This window comes from Cnephaeus nilssonii, assembly GCF_951640355.1.
Source record: "Cnephaeus nilssonii genome assembly, chromosome: 18".
Classification (NCBI taxonomy): domain Eukaryota; kingdom Metazoa; phylum Chordata; class Mammalia; order Chiroptera; family Vespertilionidae; genus Cnephaeus; species Cnephaeus nilssonii.
Window position 1 is genome coordinate 27,386,947 of NC_137089.1, and position 14,675 is coordinate 27,401,621.

The 14,675-nt window shown below is 46.4% G+C and overlaps 1 pseudogene across 1 annotated transcript; it reads left to right on the forward strand.

Moving 5' to 3' along the window:
- Nucleotides 1-6,584: 6,584 nt before the first annotated feature.
- Nucleotides 6,585-7,572, forward strand: LOC307114299 (phospholipid scramblase 3-like; annotated as a pseudogene). The gene has a single exon. The product of its transcript is annotated as a phospholipid scramblase 3-like (transcript).
- Nucleotides 7,573-14,675: the final 7,103 nt, after the last annotated feature.

The following is a 14,675-nucleotide window of genomic DNA, read 5'->3' on the forward strand; positions in this document are numbered from 1 at the left end:
GTGAGATCATAGAATATTTGTCTTTCTCTGATAGTTACTTTTGAAGCATTTCTTAGATGTTCTTTTCCCCTAGAATAAAAATATATAATCTTTCCTTAATAACTTTAGTAATTTATTGGTGAGATTATATATTTATGCAGAAAAATTACTTATAGAATATAAGAAGGTATATAATGAATAAAAACTGATTGATGAAAATAATAAATACAATAATGATTCAAAGAGAGAAACGTCTGTGACTATTGTGACCATAGAAGATATGAGTATTGGAGTAGCTTCCTCATATGCTTGAGATGTAGACAGAGCTGAACACAGACAGGAAACCACTCTAACCAGCCTTTGGGAGCCAGGATGAGTTAGCTGGAGCTTGTGAAGTATGCTGAAATGCAGGCTAAATTTAGAGCTCAGATTCTAAAGTCTTTTTGATATTTTTCTCTCCCATAAAGCCCTTTCATTCTGGATAGAATTCAACCTAAAACTTTTTGAAAGGGAGACAGCCTACCTCCAGTAAAGAGGAACAGGAAGTATATTAGGCATCTATGCGATTTACTAGATGGGAAAAATGAGCCTTCACGCTACAAGAGCTGGCAGGAAGTTAGTTCTCTTCGCCCTCTTTTCAGGTACCTGCTAAAAAATAACTTTTGGTCCTTTTCCCAGAACAAAGTAAATGATGGGATTTTGAAATTAACCTGCCTAGTGTTTTCCCAAGATAGGAAACTAGCATTGAAGTTAATGAAGGGTCAGAGGCTAGAACTGGAAACCATCCTCCCTTGAAAGACATGGAGATTTCTAGTGTTTGCAAAGCTTGCCTGTCTCTCCTCCCTGTAACCCATCTCCGTCTTTCACCTCTCCCTAATCTCCGTTTTCCTACCTCATTAATCAGAAAAATCTGCTTCTTTCCTTAAGTAGAATGGGCAGAGTTGTAAATTCTTCAATATTGCAAACAAACATCAAACATGCAAAAAAAAAGAAGTGACTTATTTATTCTCTATAACTACTTTGATCTCCTTCATGAACTCCCATCTTATTCAGTGGATGACTTAGACAGAATTTATTCCAGGTAGATTTATTCCAGCCAAGTATCTTCAATTTGATTTAAAAACAGAAGCTATTCTTCAGCTACTGTAACTTAGGTGATGCACAATAATCAGAGTTCAATCACTTCATCTCTTTCTCTCCAAGAAGTCAATTAAGATTATGGGAGGAGGATATTTAGGTGGCACCCAGCAACTAACAGTTGTGTTAGTTGGAACCTTTGAGAAGCAGATACTGGAACAGAATAGGAGTTCAAGGGATTTATTGCAAGGCAATACCTATGAGAATTAAAAGGGGGAGGAAACAGGACTGAACAGGGACAGCCCTCAGATGGCAGGTGTGGTACCTGTGAAAGGAAGGATGGGAGGAAGTGGGGTGCGGGGGTGGAGAGCAGTAAGATTCCAGTGCAGATCTGACAGAGGCCCTGTCAATCCAACAGCAAGCTCCGGAGGAGAAATTGTTAGCAAGGTCTCATGTTGGACAGAAATAACCAGGCCCTAGGACCCCTGCTATATTTAGTCATTGCAAGGGGCTACCCAGGAAGAGGGTGCTCTTGTCTCAAAAGGTGATTCTGAAGGCATTAAGGAAGCTGTCAGCTAACTGCACTTCTTGCAATGAAAGAGTCTGTCTTGAGGGGAGATCTGAGCAGTGTGCTGGCATTGCTACCACAGGTTCTTGGGATTCTTTGGGTTTTACTGGTCTCTGTCTCAGCTGCCTGCTCTCTTGACAGATGACACTTCTGAGGGGCAACTGATGCCATTCCTAGGGAGTCTGTCACTTTCTCTTTAATGAGGCTGGCATAACTTGGGATTTTTTCTTCTGTCTTGGCCAGGGCATTTTGAGTGTCCCTGGAAACTTGCCCACCCCTTCACTTTTAGGATTCTGTGACACCCTCTGGCAAGATCCCCAGAGAGCTCTCAAATAAATTTTACATACCCACCTGGGGGCACCACGGGAATACATCATATATACAAATTGACAGCAGCCGAGTTGCCATTTTAAACAGAGAACACCAGGTCAAATTTGAACGTGAACACTGTTTAGTGTAAGCCTGTCCCAAGTATTGCGTGACACATTTATACCAACCAAACAAAAATCCAAAAAATAAAATACAAATTAACAAATAAAAAGCAAATTCATTCTTTGATCCCAAACTCAAATTCAACTGGTGACATAATAATGTATAAAGCTTGCTGTCTAACCTCAAAAGAACTCAAGTAGTGAATAGGAGAACCTATAAAAATAACCCAAAGTAGTAAGAAATGTAATGGAGATAAGTGGTCGAGGAAGATAAGGGACCCGCACAGGGTTTCAGATGGAATAAGACTGTTTGCTTAGTTGAATTCAGAGCAGTCTCCATAGAGGTGATGATGCCTATGTTCTAATGTGAGTTCAAAGTCGTTTCCTAGGTGACAAGTCCAGGAGTGAAAGGCATTCTGAACAGAAGGATTAGACTTTCATAGTGGTCCAATAATTGCAGGTAGGGTACAGTGATGGCTTTGTGTCTAAAAAAGAAGATACAGCACTTAAAGAGTTCATAATTTTTCGATCAGTAATGGATAGCCAAACACAAAGTTTGAACAGGGACACACTACAGATCTGTATTATAGAAAGATCACTCTGACAATTGAGTGCTTCCATGGTTCTCATACTTGAGGGACATCTGAATCACCTGCAGGGCTGGTTGAAACACAGGTGACTGGGCTCACCTCCAGGGGTTCTGATCCAGTGCATCTGGGATGGGACCTGTGACCTGCATGTATAACAAGATCTCAGGTGATGCTGGTGTTGCAGGTCTCAGGACTGTACCTCCAGAACTACTGACGTAGAAGATAGAATGGAGTCGGGCAAGCCCAAAGGAGGGGTCTTGATTAGATGCAATGTCTCCATATTATAGATTTGTTTTTACTCAATCCTCTCAATAACCTTTAAAAAAGTTAGTCTCTGCTATTTACTGTCAGTGAAAGATATTTAGGTTATAATCCATTTTCCAAAGAAATGCATTATCTGTTTCCTTAGGAGTCAGGAAAAAGAAGAAATGAAGGGAAAACATTGCTAGTTCAAAATACCTTTTTAAAGTGAGGTACCTTCTGTCCTCTGTTTTGTAGTTATGGAGAGATGTCAGGCCTAAACTGTTTCATGAGAGACAGCAGTGTGGTCCAATGGCTTTGGAGCCAGACAAAACATCTGTTCCATATGAAACCCTGTGCAGGTCCCTTATCTTCCTGAAGCACTTATCGTTCCTCATCTGTAAAATGTGATTAGTAACCCTTTCCTCTCAAACTTAGTGGAGCGATAAATGAGATCGTATATATAAAATCCAGATACAAATTGGTCAGGCATATTATATGGATTCCCCTCCTTTTTTGAACCCGAATAAAACTAAAGTGTGTGTGCTCATGTGTGTGTGTGCGGGCACATACTACAGAGATAGATTGGAGTTGGCAGACCTAGAGGAAGGGCCATAATTAGATGTAATTTATCCTTTTTATGGATAATTTTTACTCAATCTCAATAATCTTAAAGAAGTTAATTATTGACATCAGTAAAAGTTATTTATATGAAATGAATGATTTGAATTGTGAGAGGTCAGGAAAACCATACATATAACACACACACATACATGTATAATATGTAGGTATGTGTATGTGTGTAAGTGGGTGTGTGTGTGTTTGCTTTGTTTTTGTTTCCTTTTTGGTACTATTAGGAGTGTGGGCCAGATGTGGGAGAGCAAGAACCAGGGTTAAAAATTTGTTTTTTCTCCTGCACTGCCCAGGAGTTCCCTATATGTTTTGACTTATCTCTTCGCTTTCTTGGAGTTAACTGTGCTTAAACTATGAAGTCAGAGAATGATGTCACCCCCCCGCCCCCCCCCCCCCACACACACACAAACACACAGGAACCCTTGGCACATGCTCACACCATTCCTCTGTTCTCATCTGTATGTCCCTGGAACCCAGAGGAGTCTTTGTTCTTCTGGGTGGGTGGGCTCTTTGGACGTCATTAAGCCTTAATGACCTTTGCTTCCAGCGGAGAGTATACCCTGCCTGGCTGTCAGACCAGGACACTTGCTTCCTCTCTTCCCATCTGCAAAGACAGCCGAGGTTCTGGAGCCTGGAGTTCAAGGCTGCTCCTTGCATTACTCGAAAAGGAAAGAATGATGAAAACCACTGGTTCACGATGCAGCTCAGCCCTGAGAGTCTGGTTCTTGCCAAAGACACGTAAATGCTTACTGGGGTTTTTAATATCCCATTCAGAACCTGACATGTGAGCCACAGTCAGTGTTTTCTTGATTGCTTCTGGATGTCATTAGTTGAGTCATTTTTAATCAGATAATGTCATGCGTATTCCTATAAGTAACTCTGCTTTTTGGGAGCTGGTTAAAAACTATAAAGCAAAAGCCAGCCAATTATCTAAGGCAGCTGGGATGTGGTAGAAAGAATGCTGGGACTGCATTTCTAAAAAGCTGCTTGTGAGTCCTAAATTTGACCAATAATTTAGCTGAGTAAACTTGGTCACATTGATTGAATCACCTCATTTCCTCCTCTGTGGGAAGGGCACAGTAATACATTCATCCCAGGTCTGACTCAGTGAGAGAATATATGTGAATGTGTAGTATGTAATATATCATAGTGATGCATTATTTATTACTATGTATTATATATTACTGAGATATTACATCATCCATCCTCTACTTTCAAACTCACTTGACCCAGCCACTAATTCCTCTCTTCTGTCAGAAGCACATTGAAACTTATATCACAGTAAAGACTCAGTAAGAAATTATATGTAAAACTAGGGGCCCAGTGCACGAATTCGTGCACCTTGAAAGGAACTGTGGGACGCGAGGCTGCGGTGGGCACAGGGGCGGGTCTCAGTCCACCCTCCACACCCCAACCCAGCTCCTCCCGCCTCCCCAGTCCCCTGTCTGCCAGCAGCCCCGCTCCCACTGCCACCGCTCCCTCGTGCTGATGGCACAGGTCCCGCTCACACCCGCTGATGGCACAGAGGATTGGGGCCAGCACCAGCAGCAGGTGTGAGCAGGGCCAGCGCCATCAGCGGGTGCGAGCAGTGGCTGCTGCCCCAGTCACCCCTCAGAAGCAGGGGGAGTTGGAGAAGTCTTGAGGGGTAATCAGGGCCAGCAGGAGCCACTTGCACCCGCTGATGGCACTGAGCGATCAGGGCGGATGCCGGGCTCTGGCAGCGGGTGTGGGTACTAGTGGGGCTGGTGCCAGCAGCAGGTGTGAGTGCTGGGCGGGGTGCGGGAGCAAAGAATTTTCAGTAACCACCAGAGGCTCACCCTGATGACAGCGACCAGTGCCCCGCCTTGGTCTGGCACCCCTGCTCACCTGCTCCACCATCCTGCCGCAGCCAATGCCTGCCACGTTCCACACTCTGCCACCTGCTGCTGATGCCCACCATGTTCTGTGTGTACCTCCTGGTGTCAGCACATGTCATAGTGACCAGTTGTTCAGTTGTTCGGTTGTTCCACTGTTCGGTCTATTTGCATATTAGGGTTTTATATGTATAGATGACTTTTTAAACGATAAAATATGGCATATATTAGTATTATTACTTATTATTTTAATATATTAAAGCATAACATGTATGATTATATCATGTATTATGATATATAATGTATGTACTATCTTATGTACAATCGTACATTATATAGAATATATTACAATATGTTAAATTACTAGATATATTATCATAATATAGTCTATGACAATATATCCTGATATATAAAAACCCAGGGTCTGTAACGTCCCAAATGACCGAAGGCTTGACCAAACGCCAGGCTAGGGACCTGAGGGAGCGGGAGCTGATCAATCACTGGCAGCAGTGACTGGTGAGCAGTGACTAGCAAGTGGCTGAAAGGCAGACCTCTTGGTCCCTCCTTCCAGCCCTCAGACTCCAATCAATCGGTGGTGGAGGCGGGGCAGATCTGGGGACTGGCTCCCTTAGTGGTCCTGCAGGGTCAATCTCAGGAGGACAGGCCAGGCACCAACGGACCAACGCTGCCGGCACAATCCCGACAGCGCTGCTGGCCTCCTGGAACTTGGCCTCGGGCACTGTGGCTGCTTCCCCTCCCTAGACGCTCCACAGGGAAGAAAGGATACCGCCAGCGGCACCAGGGGCAACCAGCGGTGACTACTTTCCCATGCTTCCTCCAGGTCACTCGAGCCCGCCCCGCTCCAGATAAAGTGTGATCACTACACTCGGAAGAAATATAGTAAAAAAACACAAACCTATGACCAAGGGCCTGCCTCCACGAGCTCTCGGGAGCCTCTGAGTGCTGGGCACCCCGACTATTTTAGGGGCTTCAGGTGAGTGGGGGATGCAGAGGGGTCAGGAAACCTCCCTGGAGGTCGGGCCGTCGGTCTGATCACAGATCCATCCGTCCTGCCATCTGCCAACAGCCGTCTCCATGGAGAATGGGAGACCAAAGGGAAGGGACGGTTCTGCAAACCCCAGAGGGAGTCCAGGGTCCCAGGTACTCTGCCTCACCCACTGACACTTTCAGTTTCTCTGCGAATCAGAGGCGCTGCCCGAGAGACCCTGGGCAGGTGCCTGGCACAGCTGCCTATCGGCGTTTGCCTGTTCATCTATGTGTCTGTCTCTGTGTCTGTCAGGCTGTCCCTGAGCTTGCCTCCACTTCTAGAACTAAGCTTCTGGTATAACGACAACCCGCGAACCCTCATCCCTTTCCTATGGCAGGATACTTGCCCCCCACAAGCTACACACCTTTGCCCCCTCCTCCCTAACCTGTGACTGCTGGGTACCTGGAGCAGGTGCAGCATCCTGGGCCCGGACTGGTGCCAGTGCCTGCCCACGTGCCTGCCCATGTGCCCGGCTTCACTCTCTTCCCCTCGCCTGGCCCCAGTGCCCTGAAGCCTGCTTCCAGGCCTGCTGCCCCCGTCTTACCACTGCCCAGGGTGCCTTCTGGCCTCGAATTCTTGGTACCAATTGATCAGATTCTGATTCACCAGAGGGCTGCGTGAGTGGAAACGCTCCTAGGTTGGGAGACAAGTAACCGGTATGAACGGCGCTCAGGGGCTGGAAGAGAGCAGCTGCTGTGCATGTCTGTGCTGCGGGGCCTGCCGGCCCCTTTGCGTCTGTCTGGTGGACTCCGGGGACCAAGAGATGGAAGTACAGTCGCCACCAGGCACCACCATTGGCCATGTGCTGCAGACCTGGCATCCCTTCTCCCCAAGTTCTCCATTCAAGATGCCGATCGCCATACGATCCTGTGAGTGGTGGGGCCCTGCTGGACCTGTGGCTGTGGCACAGACGCCAACTTTGAGGTGAGGACTCCGGATAAGTCCCACAGTGTGGGCTGCATCAGCAAGCAGTGGGGGTCGAGGTGGAGGGCTGCTCCAATAAGCCCTCATGGATACAGATGACTTTGGCTTGCAGTTCCCGCTGGATCTGGATGTGAGAGTGAAGGCTGTACTGCTAGGAGACATATTCCTCATTGACTACATGTTCTTCGAGAAACGAGGAGGCACTGGGCCCTCTGCCATCACCAGTTAGATGGCATCTCAGGGTGAGGACCATCACCTCAGCCAGAACTCAGAATGGTCACCTGGCCTGGCCTGGTCCCTCCTCAGAGGCAGCCCTTTCCTCCATGTACACTGCAGAGGACAGACAGGGATGCCTAAGAAGCTGAGGCCATGGTGCCCCATCCCTACCCTACACCCTGGCCTCCTTTACCTGTGGCCCCCACAGAAGGGTATGTATGAGAGCCCTTCCCCTGCTACCTCTCACCACTGTCTCTAGCCATCCCTCCGCACACAGGCATATCGGCTTTCAAACTTGCCCTACTCACTTCCTCTCACCCCCTTCCAGGGCCTCTGCTCTGGATGGGGCCTTTGGAATCCAGGGCTCTGGGGTTTTACAATAGAGCTGGGGTGGGAAAGGGTAAACAGCACTAAAGATGGCTGATATGGCCACCCACCTCTGCCTCAGCTTGACTAATTAGTTCAGCCTCAGAACGTGGCACTCAGAGGGGATCCCTACTTCCCCAGCAACGGCTCTAGGGCATCAGCCCCAGTGCCAACCTCCTCTCCCCCTTGGCCCTCCCCATAGCTGGTGCTTGCTGCAGTTCCGTGTGCCTTTCTTAACCACCCCTACCTTCCTTGTTCCTACAAAGGAGGCTGCATCTTTGTATGTTATATTCATATAAACTTTGTAATGTTTTGGAAAAAAAACAAAAACAATGACCAAGAGAATGCTGCAGTCAACATCTGTTGTCTGGCTCAGGAGAACAGAGAGAAGGGAGAATTCCATCAGTTGGCCGATGCCAAGATATTTCTGAGTGACTGCCTGGTGTGTGACAGTTGTGTGACCACAGAAGAAGGAGTCCAAGTTTCTCAGCAGTGGTAAGGGCCAGCAAGCAGGCAAGCGGTAAGGAGTGAGAGGTTCCAGACTGCGAGAGGGATTTCCAACTGTCGGCTTAGGCTCATTCCCATGGCCGTCAGACATCCATGGGGAATGGGCCTAAGCTGGCAGGCAGACATCCCCTGAGGGATCCCAGACTGTGAGAGGGTGCAAGCCGGGCTGAGGGATCCTCCCCGCTCCAGTGCACAAATTTCATGCACCAGGCCTCTAGTCTATAATAATAAAGGTGTAATATTCAAATAGACTGATCAGCCGAACAGCAGAACAACTGTCCGAACAACCACGCTATGACATGCACTAGTGCCAGGCCAGCCAAGGCAGGTGCAATGCGATTGGTCGGGGGGGTGGGGGGCGCCATCGCCCCACAGAGGGAGGCCCAGGTCACCAGCTGGTGGGGCAATCAATCAGGGGGGCTCCACGAGCGCCCCAAAGAAGGAGGCCCAGGCCCCTGGCTGGCTCTGCTGCAACAGGTGGGCAGGGCCTCCCTCTGTGGGGCAATTGATCATGGGGTTCCTGGACTGCAAGAGGGCCCAGGCCAGGCTGAGGGACACCCGCCCCCACCCCCCCCCCCCCGCCCCGCTGAGTGCACGAATTTCTAGTAATATACATAATGTAGTATATGTTATTATATAATATATACTAGGGTATATTATTTATGCAAGATTACTTATTAGTAACTGATATTATAAGCTAAGTGTTTCAGACAATCTAATCATGGGAGGATACAAAAATCATTTTAAAGTAGCTTTTACTAGTTTAATAATGATACTGTTGATGAGAAAAACATGTGGAAGGTGAACATAACTACTTTTAGAAGCCATTTGAGGTCATCATACTCAAACTGGCAGAATCTAATGAGCGAAGAGCTTTACACAACCATTTTGTTGATTCTTGTGAAAACTGTTCTGAAATGTAATACTATTATAAAAACACACCTGTCCCTGACTAATTCCTATCTATAATAATAAAAGTGCAATATTCTAATTAGACCAGACAGCCAGACGACCTTCTGGATGAAGCTGTGGCAGTGGGAGCCGAGGCAGAGGCAGTAAGGGGTGATCAGGCAGGCAGGCGAGTGGTTAGGGGCAATCAGGCAGGCAGGTGAGTGGCTAGGTGTGATCAGGCAGGCAGGCAGAGGCGGTTAGGGGTGATCAGGCAGGCAGGCAAGCAGTTAGGGGCAATCAGGCAGGCAGGTGAGTGGCTAGGTGTGATCAGGCAGGCAGGCAGAGGCGGTTAGGGGTGATCAGGCAGGCAGGCAAGCAGTTAGGGGTGATCAGGCAGGCAGACATGCGAGTGGTTAATGATGTTCAGGTAGGCAGGTGAGTGTTTAGTGGCTATGGGGCAGGCAGGCAGAGTGGTTAGGGGCAGTCAGGCAGGAAGGCAGGTGAGCGGTTAGGAGCCAGTGGTCCCAGATTGTGAGAGGGATGTCTGAGGGCTGGTTTAGGACAGATCCCTCAGGGATCCCTGTGGAATCGGGCCTAAACCGTCCGTCAGACATCCCGTGAGGGGTCCCAGATTGCAAGAGGGTATAGGCTGGGCTAAGGAACCCCCCCCCATGCACGAATTTTGTGCACCGGACCTCTAGTCACTTATAAAGTAATGAAGATGGTTTAAAATGTTTTCATTCATATAGATCTGCCTCGACTCATCTTCAGCTTGAGGGAACTTTGAAATTATCCCCTTGCACATTACTTATCTTACATGTGTGATGTGTGCTGTGGTTTATACACTTGACATTTGAGCATTTCAATCCTCTCCACCTCCTAGGTGGTCTCTATGCCATTAAGACACCAGGCCAAGTGCAGCAGGGACTACAGATCCTGTCAGGGGAATAGCCATGCATTTCCTGATGCTATTACAAAAACAAGAATATCTTTATTAAAACAGCTAACAAAAATGATCAGATAGTAAAACTAAACCTAATATGAGTTTCTACCAACTGTCCATTTATAGGAGTCAGAAAAATAGGCATCATCTTAGACATTTTCCTCTACTTCACTTGAGCGTCCAATATTTCGCCAAGTGTAGTCAACATTTCCATCTAGCAATTTACACACTCCACCCTCTTCTTTCCTCCTCTGATGGGACCACCAACCCTCAGCCATCAACTGCTAGGTGTTCTCTCATCTACCCTGTTCTCCTTAACCCTTTGCACTCGCTTGCTTTTTTCTCGATTCCTTTATTCTAATGCTAACCGTGTCGAGTCACACTCGACATCCAAGTGCAAAAGGTTAATGCAGCAGTCTTTTCACAGCAGAAATGGGAATATGTCTACCCCATTCTTTACCCCTTTCCTTCATTCTCTCCAAGCCCTTTAAAGGCTTATCTTGGTTCTTTGGATAAAAACCAAAATCTTTCACTCAGTTTGCAGATCTTTGGATTGTTTTCCCCATCCATCTGTGAGTGTCATCTGCACTTTGCTCTTCTTTAATATGTCCTCATTTCCCCAATTGTTCCTATGTATGTACCAAGATCCTGTCCCTTCTGCCATCCTGTCTTTGTACACACTTCTCCCATGCTTGGAATATCCCCACCCATTTCCTTTATATCTGATGAATAACTCTTCATCCTTCACATTTCCACTTATGTCACATTCACAGGAAACTGTTCCTAAACACCCAAGGCAATTCAAGTCCCCTTGTTCATTCACTCACGTAACTAACTTAGATCTAATCACCACTGGATTTCATTTTATAAAATTCTGTTATCTCTAGCAATTAGACTATTGTTACTTACAATGTGTCTCCAACACAAAACAAAAGTGACAGTCCTGGGCAAGTTAGGATGAGCTGATCATTCTAGTTGCACTCAAAATTCTATTTAAAAATAAAGTTTAATGACATAGGGAATATAGTCAATAATATCGCTAACTATGTGTGGTGCCAAGGGGTACTAGACTTACTGGGGGGATCGTTTTATAAATTGTATAAATGTCCAAACACTATGTTGTGCACCTGAAACTAATATAAAATAATATTGGATGTCAAGTATAATTTACAAATAAAAAAAGAAACGTAACTATTTGCAGTGAAGGATGTTAACTAGACTTGTTATGATTCTTTTGCAATATATGCATGTACTGAATCATTATGTTGTACACCTGAAACTAATATAATGTTATATGTCAATCATATCTCAATAAAAAATTTTAAAATAAAATAAAATGAAGTTTAAGGATTAAAGTCCTTTTCTTCAACATGCTGTGCTTGTTACCCGTCCTTAAATATTAGAATCTTAAACCTCTATTTTTCTTTGAAATTTAACAAAATATTTTACTCGTAAAGTTAATTGCTTTTGTGCCACTTTCATAAATTCCCCTAACTGGAGTTTTAGGTTCCTAGCTGCTAGGATTCATGGCAAGGGAACTTTAAAAAGGAAATCTTGTATTTTTTGAAGGAAGGCATTCACACACCAGTTCTGCCATTTATTATTTGACCTTGAGGGGAAAAATATGTTCTCCCATCTATGGATCTAAAAATTCTAAATTCACAGGATTGTGAAAGCAACCAGATATGATTATATATAAAAAACACCTAAAGTAGTTATTTGCCATAGGGTAGATACCCATGTGTCTATTTGTACCTCTTCCATCAGGAAGAGTCCGATTGGAAGAGTGAAAATCACCCCTCCTTTTCCTGTGTTCATTTATGAGAGCCGTGGCTTCACTAACGTAGAACTCAGTGTGTCTCTTTAATTGCCCACTACCAACCTGAAACCTTTGTGATTTGCAAAGAAGCCATTGTATGTCACTTCCCAGAGAATGCTTTAAATCAAATCCCTTTTTTTGTTCTTTCAGACATATATAAAGCGGTTTTGTGCTTGTGGGTGATTTTATTAGTATATGTTCGGACTTCATCTAAGACATTATAAGCAGTCTGGGGCAGAAGGCCATGTGCCAGCTGCAGAGAGAGCGTGCCCTCCTCTGTTTCAGGTGCAAGCCCCATGCTTTTGTTGCCGCGAGACTTCAAGGGAAGGTTCTGCGGCAGTATTTATTTGGTTTATGGTAACCTCTCAGATGTATCGCATCTGCTTTGCAGTCAAGGATGTGGGGCTCCCTTCTGGTAGCTTGCTGCCTGCTGCAGACAACAGGCATGTTTGTCCTCGCCAGCTTTGATCTTTTTTGCCTGATATCTAAATGAAGCCTTTCTTGTGCCTTCAAAGCTAAGTGACTTGTTTGGCTTCCAGTTACAAAACAGCACTGCTCCTGCCACTGCCAGGTTCCCCTGTCCTCACTTCCCTTCTAGCTACTGCAGTTGGAGGCCTGCAGGGAGTCAAGATGAAATGTAACCAATATGTAAAAATCAAGTACAGCTAGCAAGAGAGGGGAGCGGTACTTCCCAGGGTGGCACAGGCCCAGAGATTTCGTTTACCTGAGTTGAGGTTTGGGGGGTGGGTAGGAAAAGAAGACACTGTAGGAAAAATTGGCAACCTTAAAAGAATGCATTTTCACTGTGGCTGAGAACAGGGATGCCAGATTCAGGCAGCCTGGATTGTGAACAGTTATTAGCTGTGATAAATTCTGCAAGTTGCAAGCCTCAGTTTTTTGTTTTTTGTTTGTTTTTTGTTTTTTGTCTATTAATGAAGGGGATGATAGCACTGATCTATCTCATGATGAGTACCAGATAAGCTTAGTTCAGCTCTGGACATAGAGCAAGGACTCAGTGAATAGGACTTTTGGTTTTTAATAGTAGTGATGTGCATTTTTATCAATATTAGTTAGTGTCCAAATAAAATGGTTTCTTCCCTTCTATATCTGGAGAAATGGTACTGATTCATGAAGGCCAAGTTCAAATGTTTACTTTTGCCATCTAGGATAGCTAGGGTGCTGGGTATTAGAGCTATATGCATGAAAACGTAGAATCTGCTTTAAAGGGTATTTACTGTCTTTTCTGTTTTCCTAAAGCTCATTATTTATAATTTGAATATCAGACTAATTGAATTGAATTAGTAATTTAGTTAATTAGCTAGTACAGAAGGCTGTAAGCTCCCTGAGGTCAGGGCCCTGGTATCACCCACTACTGCATCCCAGAGCCCTCTACAGATATTTGATCATAAACAGAAATATTGTATGGTGACGAACAGCTCAAATCACCACTGACTAGCTGTGCAACCTTGAGCGTGCTGCAAGGCCTCTCTGTTCCTCAGTTTCTTCATCTGTGAAATGGGACTAATTGAACCTGATGCTTAAGTCAGCTGTGAGACTGAAACATGACAACATATATAAAGTACCTGAAATATATTGATTGCCCAGTGTTAATTGTTATCAATATTATAAGGATGTGGACAAATGATCTGAGTCATAGGATCCTGGTATCTGCTGTGTTCTTTAACAGAGATAGATTCCTGCTTTATTTTATTCTAGAGGCCTGGTGCACAAAATGCGTGTATGGGTAGGGTCCCTAGGCCTGGCTGGCAATCAGGGCCAATTGGGGCCTTCCGGCTGCCAGCTGGTGCCTTTCTTCATTCCACGCTGCCGCCTGTGGTCAGCGCATGTCATAGCGAGTGATCAAACTCCCAGTCGAACTCCCAAGGGGATACTTTGCATATTAGCCTTTTATATACCTAGATCTCTACTAGAGCCCCGGTGCACGAATTCATGCAGGGGTGGGATCCCTTGGCCCTGGCCGCGATCTTGGCCAATTGGGGCCATCTCGCCCAGTCCCAATCGGGGCCAATTAGGGAGAGGGACCGTGGGAGGTTGGCCAGCTGTGGGAGCTTGGCTGTGGGAGCTTGGCTGTGGGAGCTTGGCTGTGGGAGCGCACTGACCACCCGGCCGGCCATGGGGGGATGGGGCTTGTGCCAGCAGCGGGTGCAAGTGGGGCTAGCACCATCAGCAAGTATGAGCAGCGGCTGCTGCCCCGATTGCCTTCAGGAGCAGGGGGAGGTAGAGAAGCCCTCGTGGGTGATCTGGGCCGGCAGCCACTGCTCACACCCACTGACGGTGCTGAGTGATCAGGACTGGTGCCAGGCAATGGCAGCAGGTGTGAACGGCAGCTCCAGCACCGGCAGCAGGTGTGAGAGGTGTCTGCTGGCCCGGATCACCCCTCAGGAGCAGGGGAAGGTGGAGAAGCCCTGAGGGGCAATCAGGGCCAGCAGCCACCGCTTGCACCCGCTGATGGCACAAAGCGATCAGGGCTGGCACCAGGTACCGGCCGTGGGTGCAAGGCAAGAGGTACAGGTGGCAGCTCCAGTGCCGGCAGTGGGTGCGAATGGCAGGTAGGACCACAGTGCGCAGG